This window comes from Triturus cristatus, chromosome 12 (genome assembly GCF_964204655.1).
Source record: "Triturus cristatus chromosome 12, aTriCri1.1, whole genome shotgun sequence".
Lineage (NCBI taxonomy): Eukaryota > Metazoa > Chordata > Amphibia > Caudata > Salamandridae > Triturus > Triturus cristatus.
The window spans coordinates 41,377,013-41,386,552 of record NC_140595.1 but is presented as its reverse complement, the minus strand read 5'-3'; positions in this window follow the sequence as shown (position 1 = coordinate 41,386,552).

The following is a 9,540-nucleotide window of genomic DNA, read 5'->3' as shown; positions in this document are numbered from 1 at the left end:
TTCTGGCGCCCAGCGACACTTCAGCTGTGACGGACCTAGTCTTTGAGGTTTTCAGCTGGAATGTCGCAGGGATTGCAAGAAAACTGGCACTACCGGATTTTACTGCTTCGGTTGATGAGCACTCCCTGTGCCTTTTCCAAGAGACATGGAGCTGTGTACCGGTCCATAGGGTGGGCTTTTCTTCCTATTCCTCCCCTGCGCAGGTTTCGGAAACAGGGAGAGGGCGACCAGCGGGCGGCCTTCTCATCTGGGTCACGGCTACTCTAGACTGCAGAGTCGTGGAGTTTCCCACAGGTTCCCCTGACATACAAAACATCACCCTAATAGATCAAAGGGGAAGAATTGTCCTAAATGTTTATAATGTTTATGCCCGGGGAACCGTGGGCGGGAGAAAGTCTCCTGTAATATCTCTCCTCGAGACCTTGCTAAATAATACCCCATATAAGTCTCGTACATTGGTTGCTGGTGATATGAATTGTACGTTCGAGCCCTTGGGCTCGGACGTCTCCCTCGACCAAGACGAGGAGGATACCAGGATGGGGATTCCGGTACTGGAAATCCCACCGATTAGAAGGTGGTCAGAAGTGGCGCTCCAGTTATACTCCCTGAGCCTTGAATTCAACTTAAGGGCAGCAAATGGGAGGACATCCTCGGATAGGTTGGGTGCCCACACGTACAATAGGCCAGGACATACCTCTAGGTTAGATTATTTTCTAATAGACGTATACCTATGGCCTTATGTAAGGGACATGCAGGTGGTCCCCTCGACTGAAAGTGACCACAACTTGCTCTCTTTAAGTATGGTCCAGTGGTGGCGCCCCTCAAGTAAGGATAACATTAACCGGGTAGCCGCACCCCCGGATGAGTCTGAAGTCTCCCCTTGTGGTAGACGAATAAAATGGGCCAAACTGGTTTTATCAGAGGCAAAGGTAGGGGAAATTCAATTCCACTTAAACCAGGCGGTAACAACCCTTGGAACCTCCTTGGAAGGGGTGGGTAGTGTGAGTGGGCTTTTCGTCTCCCTGGTAGAAGCCTTAACTAACGTCTTTACATTATACCATAACAAGTTGGGTAACAAAGACTTTAAAAAACCAGTCGATGGTTGGTATACCCAAACATGCAGGGTTCATAAGGCTAAGTTAGTTGAGGCGCTCAAAGTTAAGTCCCGTAGTGTGATACAGGAAGCAAGGAAGGCCTACAATAAGTCCCTTAAACTTGCCAGGAGGGAGTGGGAAGATAAATACTGGGAAGACCTGCTCCAGGCTAGTAAAAGTAGGGACTCAAGGGCCTTTTGGCATCTCATAAGCACGCGGAAAAACCCCGATGCATTTGTGAGACCCTGCAACATCCCGCCTCAAAGCTGGGTAAAACATTTTGGGACCCTATACCTCCCCCTAGAAGGGGAACGCAACGTGGGGATGGACTTCACACGAGCATTCGAACCTCACGCCTATGATCTCTTCACTCCCTTAGAGATTGAGGGGGTTATAGGGTGGGTAGCCCCTCGCAAGGCAGCGGGCCCAGACGGCCTTCCGGGGGACCTTATGAGGGCATATCCAGCGGAATGGGCACGGGTCATAGCAGCTCTTCTAAATGATATCATGATGGGAGGGGCAGTGCCAGAATCCTGGAAAGGGGCGGTGGTGGTCCCGATTTATAAAAAAGGGTGCAGGGAAACACCGGGGAACTACCGCCCTATAAGTCTGATTGACTCCACCCAAAAGATAGCTGGTAAAGCTATCCTTGGAAGGATTCTCCATTGGGTGGAGGAGAATAAAATCCTATCAGACTTTCAGGCAGGTTTTCGGGCTGGTATGGGGACAATAGAACAGGTGTTCAGGCTGGCACTACTGGGGTGGAAGGTGGTGGAACTGGGCAAGGGCAGTCTTTATTTGGCCTTTATAGACCTGAAGACTGCCTTTGACCTAGTCCCCCGGGAAGATCTTTGGAGGGTACTTTATGAGTTGGGATTACCCCCTTACATCTTGTCCCTTCTCATTAGCCTTCATGCCCATACCTCTGCTCAGGTCCGCTGGGGTAAAAACGGAGAACTCACTGAGAAGATTCCAGTGTCCAGGGGCGTAAGACAGGGCTGTGTCTTGGCACCCACCCTATTTTCACTATATGTGAATGGGGTGGTTAAACATCTACAACAAGAACCAGCCGACGCCCCCTGTCTCGGAGGAGTCCGTATCCCCACCCTGCTTTTTGCGGATGATACGCTCCTGATCTCGAAGACCCCTCAAGGCCTCCAGAAATTACTAACGCGTTTTCAGGAGTTCTGTGCTGCAAAAGGACTAATAATAAATGTGGACAAAACAAAATATCTAGTCCTAAATCCTCCTAAGAAATTGGGCCGTCCACCCACACTTAACTCGATCCCCTTAGAGAAAGTAGCCGAATTTGATTACCTCGGTATTCGGATTACGGATAGGTTGTCTTGGGCTAATCATATTGATAAAATGGTCCTCAACCATAGGAGAGTAGGAGGTGCTCTCATGAGGGAGTTCAGGGCCTCTCCTAGGAGATCACTTACCCCAGTAATTGATATCTACAAGGCCAAAGTAGTGTCATCAGCCTTGTATGGGGCAGAACTGTGGGGCCACTGCCGATTGGACGCCCTAGAGACAGCGGAGAGCAAGCTTCTGAAATCCTTTATCTCCGTTCCACTGAGCACACCATCTGTACCAGTGCGGCTGGACACGGGCTGTAAAAACATTAAAGACCAGGCCCAGCTTCGCCCGCTCCTGCTATGGACACGAATCTGGAGGGGTGAAGAACTAAAATCCTATGCTGATGCCCTGGGGGAAATAATGAGTCTGGGGGGCTGGGCGAAGATAAAGTGGTTAAGAGAAACTAAAAAGCTTCTGGAGAAGATCGGATTAGGAGGCTGTTGGTCATCACGTTCAGCCCCTCCAAAAGAAGTTGTTAAGGCGCTTTACTGGAAATGGACTGTGGAGCGTCTAATTACAAACTCTAACCACTGCAAGTCCACTGTCGCCTTTTTACAAATTAAAGACACTGTGGCTTTTGAACCCTACCTGGACTTGATCACTCTCCCCTTTGACCGAGCCCTTTATTTTAAATTTAGAGTTGGATCCCTCCCCCTGGGTGCAGTCATATCGAGTTGGTCATCAGCGGCCCGTACTTCTCCCAACTGTGCATGTTGCCCGAGTAGGGTTGAGTCCATTGCGCATGTCTTATTTGAATGCCCGGATTATGCAAGGCCTAGGAGTTCCTGGTTGAAACCCCTCTGTCGTAATATGGGCACACGTAGCCACCTAGTAGCCTTGCGTATCCTAACCACGGACACTTCCCCCCCTATAGTATGTGGTATAGCAAAATTTTTAAAGTTGTTTTGGCTTATTCGCTGTAAGAGATTGTCAGTAGCTGTTTAATTCTTTTTTTTAGCTAATTTAATAACGGGCATTTTATGTCCTTTTATCTTTTTATGAATTTTTACTGGCTTCTTGTAGCATTGTCTTTTTTTTTTTTTTTGGTACATTGTAATGATTGTATTTTTATTGTGCTTACAAGATATCTTGCATATCGAATAAAAGCTTATGGCTGACTGACAATTTTTAAATCCTTCCAGGTTTTAGTTTAAGGGAGATAAAGTGTTGAAAATAATTGCTTTGTATAGTGTGTAATATAAATGGTGATTAGTGTAATTATTCAGGGATGAGTTTACCCAATGTTCTTACAATGCACAAAGAGCTCAAGTAAAACAACATTTTTTAATCTCACTGTTTATCTTGTGGAAACTTGTAAAGTGACACCTGAGTGTGCCTTTGTTTGTTGAGGAATCGGAAGTCGTGGTTCAAGATCTCCTGCTCTGTTTCACCCCCAACCGCCCGAGCAGAACATCCAACTTAGACAAAAGGAATTAGTGATTGTCAGTGAAGTGAGGCATTTGCTGTCATGTTTTGCTGTAAGGAAAATAAGAGCTGTTACCCTCCGCCGTGAAGGTCCTCAGGGCGAAGGGAACTGAATGTGCAAGAGATCCATGAGCGAATGTGTCATGGGGTCAACATACAGCATTGGGGCACTGTGAGGAATATTCACTGGGGTAGGCATTGATCCCGACGCTCGATCAAGAATAACGGATGGGGCTGGAATCTGGATGATCCTGCATCAAAAGCTTTTTTTTTTTTAATGGTTTACATTCGAATAAGAAAGCAACAAACATTTTTAAACACCAAATCAACATATAGTTCTCTTCCACATATCATGTTAAATGTTTGAGTTCATACTTTGATTCTGAACAGTCATTAGAAACATTGAAGTCGTGGCAAACCTAAAAAGGAGAGGGGCTGCAATGACAAAAAAGAAAAAATTGGTATGAGGCAAATGGAGTGCTGTGTGCTCTGCCATGACAAAAGTCCATATTCACTAAGTGGAAGTCATGAACATCTTCTGCTTCGTGACTTGCTACTACCTCCTTTCGCACGCGAGTGTTCAATCAATGTAAGCTGCCATCACCCAGGACAGGGACGGCGCATCCCTTTAGAATGGGCATCAAGCTGGCCGACATGGTATATGTCCTGTGAGTCCACTCTGGAAATGAGCAGAGTATACAGGCAGTGTGCAACCAGCCATCCTTAGTATGAACGTGTATAATAATTATGTATATAGATATTTGTTAGTCTTGCTAACAAATGTACATATTATTCTATGTTTAACATGTATATAGGTCACTGCATAAATAAGTGAATTTTTATCATAACTATTTATCCACAATTGCTTAATTATTGAATTATCAAATGTATATTGTAAAAACAAATAAATTAGCTTAAAGTACAGCAACACTTGAAGGTCTGAGTTTATTCAATACGACTTAAATTACCTTCCTTATACCTATATTCCTTTAATGTATCTATCTATTACTTTACTTCTAATTTCAGCATCTCCAATGTACTACCTTATATCTCACCCTATACCACTTCTCAATATATCCTCTACCTCCACTCTCTGAATCATCCCAAACCTCATTCTACTATGATCCCCAAATTATCCCTTTGTAGACTCTACCCCTCCTTGCATCATCTCAAAACTCTTTTACTATTCAGATCTCCCAAAACAAGCCTTTCTAAACCCTTCCACCTCCCCTTTACTCACCCCAAACCACCTCCTGCTGCTATGATCTTCAAAATCCCTTTCTAGACCCCTCCCTCTTCTATCCCTCCACTATCCTTTTCAATACAACTAACAAACTCACATGTCCACCACTCAAATTAATTTCATATCTCCCTATACTAATTCACCACTAATCCTCCCCGAGTTCCAGAGTAGCATGCTACTCACCACAAAATGCTTTGACGCCTTGTCAGGGGTAGTAGGCGCTATATAAATGCAACTAAGCATTGCATCTAGGAGTGTCAGATGTGTAACACTCACAGAACCAGTTATATCATTGGTTCTGGGCAGCCCTCCCAGAAGAGCAGAGGAACAACTCCTAGGAATTGCCAAAAATACTCCCAGATACGGGTAGGCTTTAAGAAGTTCAGGCGGACTGAGCAGGGTGAGAGTTGGCGACTAGCCATGTGGAAGGGTTACTTAAGTGAAGGGGGATGGGAGGTAGTAACGAAGAGGGTAAAGAGGATAGGAAACAGGGTAGGTGTTTTGGACCAAAGCCCATCCTTCCACTAACAGGGACAAAAAGGGAAGACAGACTTAACATAGCTATCCAACTGGAAACCTTGGGAGGAAAAGTTAAGTAAAGAAGAAAGCGGGCGACTGATCTTTGAAGTAAGAGGAGGGATCACAAAGTTCACTGGTCACGTAAGTGAAAGGTACGTGCATGGTGTCTTCTGACTCATGTCACCCGCACACAAACTAGTGTTGACAAACACAAATTCTGGTTGACAACTTTGGACAAATGCAATAAATGGATTAACTCTTTCAATGTACAAGTTAATGCATAGCTGAATACAGTCGCAAAGAGGTGCAGTCATTAAACGTGGAATAATTTACTGCAGACATGGCTTTGGAAGTCGGGTGCAGGTGGACTCAAATCAATTTGGTTGCACTTTGAGCTTTGGACGAGGCCATCATGCTGCCTCATTGTATCTGCCTGATGTGCTGGGAGAAAGGTCTCACCTGTGCTAAGATAAGATGTTGAGTCATCTCCCCTATCAACAGTCACAAAACAAAAGTAAGAGAGTCGGCTGGGGTCAGGGTAGACTGATAGAGTAGCCACTAACCGTAGGCACAATTGTGAAATTATTTCTCAGATGTCAGAATTCATTGGTCGCAAATATTTGATCTTTATTGATCGTTTACCCACTGCCAACACGTGTTTTAACAGTCGGACGTTTTGCCCCACGACTTCATCAGGGCTAAAACAAAGTCTCCATTTTACATAGGCCAGACAAATGTCTTAGCGAAAAGAGTACTCACAAAGGGTTCAGGCTATGTGACGTAGAGCAAGGAGAGGATTTAGTGGCCTGGTCACCTTAACTTTATTAAGAAAACCTATAGACTTTTCTAGGTATGGTTTGATATCTTGCTGTCACCTGAACTCATGTAAATATAAACAGTACAGCAAACAAGAATATCCAGAAAGAATCCCTGGATGCTAGTATGGCATTTGACCGAGTGGAGTGGTCCTTCCTCTTTGCAGTGCTTACGCGTTTTGGTTTTGGGCCCAAATTTTGTGCATGGATGCGTTTGCTGTATAAAGAACCTCTGGCGCAGGTGGCGGTGAACGGATGTCTATCAGGGGACTTTGCGCTGGGACGGGGAACTAGACAAGGGTGCCCTCTCTCCCCACTGCTGTTTGCTCTGGTGCTGGAACCGTTGGCGGCATGGATAAGGCAGGATCCAGTTATAACAGGCTTAAAGTGGACGGAGGGCTGGGACGACCGTGTTTCGCTATACGCAGATGATATCTTGGTATACCTGACGTGACCGAAGCGGTCTACCAGTAGCCTACTAGACATTTGTGAATCTTATGGTAGACTATCCGGTTACTTGATCAACTGGGCGAAATCAGTACTCTACGTTCTACATGGACTCACACCACAGCTGCCCAGAGGAGTGACGATATCGGTGGCGGAGGATGGTTTCAAATACCTCGGCATTAACATCACACCTGATCCAGCACTATTTTTTTAACGCAACCTACTTCCGCCCCTTAGAAGGCTATGAAGCGATGTCAAACACTGGCATTCCCTTCCGCTGACGTTGCTAGGGAGAGCAGCCTTGTTCAAAATGTTGGCCCTCCCTCGATTCCTTTATGTACTACAAAACACGCCCCTACCGATCCCAGACTCCTACTTTAAACCAGTGGAGGCGGAGGTGGGCTGTCTGCTGTGGGAGGGTAAGCCTCACCGCATAGCTCTCTGTAAACTGGTGCGGAGTTGGTATGATGGTGGAATCGCCCTGCCCAACATACGTCTATACTATTGGGCCTCCCAGCTCACTGTAATCAATTAATGGCTACATGCACCGCAAGACGACCCGGCTTTACGAATGGATAGGCACATGATGGGGGTGAAGGGAGTTCTCCGAGACTTGTACGATAAATCCCTGAAAAATAAGCTAATGGGCCCCACAGCACACACCGTGCATGTATGGTACACGGCGCAGCGCGGGCTGGGATGGGAGGGGGTGATCACTCAGCAGACGCCGTATGGGTCTCCCCCAAGTTAGACATGATGCACCTAAGTAAAGAGTTTGTGGGGTGGGACCTAATAGGCATCTCCAGGGTCGGGGACCTCTGGAAGCGGGGGGAGGTGATTCCGTTTGAGCAGTTGCAGACAGAATATCAGATGGAACGAACGGAATGTTTCAAATTTCAGCAAATACAGCATGCATTAAGGAAAGTCATACCTAAGGGGACCACCCTACCTGAATCCTCCCCACTTGGGGATCGTTTACTCACAGACCACCTAGCCAAGAAAGCTATATCGTTGACATATCGTAAACTGGTGAACCATCAAAAAGACCCCACAGAGCTCCTTAAAAAGAAATGGGAGGCAGAAGTAGGGGACATGGACGAGCACGAGTGGCAGGAGGCGCTAGCGTCCCCGCGGGAGGTGGCAATCCCATCCAAACTAAAGTTGGTGCAGCTTAATATACTACACTAGATCCACACTTCATAAAATAGGGAGGGCGGATACCCCGCTTTGCCTACGAGGGTGCGGCCTCAAGGGTACCTTCTATCATACCATATGGGACTGCCCTGACATCACTGGATACTGGGGGGAGGTTATGGCAACGGTCTCCCTAGTTACCGGTCATGATTTCCCCCCTGAGCCGCGGATGTGTTTACTGAATGTATGGGACGCTACCGATCTTAACCACGCCGACCAAACCTGGGCGGCCATGGGACTAGCATTAGCAAAGAGGAATATTGCACGACACTGGGGGGCGCAGTCAACCCCCTCCCCCGCGTGGTGGTGGCGCGACCTAGACGGCGCCATGATTGCGGAAAAGGTAGTATTTAGTAATAGGGGCTGCCCCCGGAGATGGCAGCAGATTTGGGGAAAATGGAACACATTCAGGGGGCATATATGCGAACCCCCTCTGTCGGACTCAGAGTCCGACCTAAGCGAATAGAATAGGGGCATCACTAAACTGTAAAGGATGACGAGATCAGAAAATGGGAAAAGCTCTACGATGCTACATGTGATATATGTAAAGATGGCGTATAACTACAAAATAGTAATATTACGAATGTTACAACTTAAACGATATGATTGCAAACTGTGTCTTGATAATGAAGCCTGTATTACAAAAGGTGCACAATTACTGTTAAAAAAAAAATATCCAGAAAGAGGCGGTGGGCAGCCACTTCTAAGTGAGGCCCCTTTCAGCCATTAAAAGGATGATTATGTGTCCTTCGTGTTTTGGTTCAACCACGGCAGTTTGCAGACGTTTACATTTCCCCCTGTCAATTTTTCTTGCTGCTAGTGACTTTGTGGCTGGAACAGCCTATTAGGTTGCAGTTGCTGTACCCTGAGATATATAGATGATCACCGCAGCAATTTCTGCACAATTATGGATTTTACATATAATCCAGCACTTGCTGCATAATGTTCAGATTTTAACAACATTTTTTGTGATTCTACCTCAAACGGTTCAAAAGTAACAAAAAAGCAGTGACATGTTGTGGCAAAATGTAAGGCCCTATGCATGGGTTGACTGGTCATTTTTCAGCTGCTTGCTTTGGGACAAGTACCTGGATACCAAACCTCCCCCATGCTAGTGAGCACAGATGTTTAATAATACAGAGCTCACTTTCTGTGAATTTTATGTTGAGTTTAGTAGCAGAGTGATCCAAAGGTTTATAGTATCGTGTGAGGGTTTGAGAATGTGTAGCATCTGTCTCTCACCTGCCATCTGTGCTCCTTCACCCTCCTCCTACTTGCCATCCGGGTTCCTTCACCACCCCCCCTCCACCATCTGAACTTCTCCTAGCTTCTCGCTGGTTTTCCCTCGACTTTTTACCACCAGCATACTGCTTCTTCACCACCTCCCACCTGCAATACCCCCCTTGCAATCTGCTGTCTGTGCACCTTCTGTATCTGTACCAGC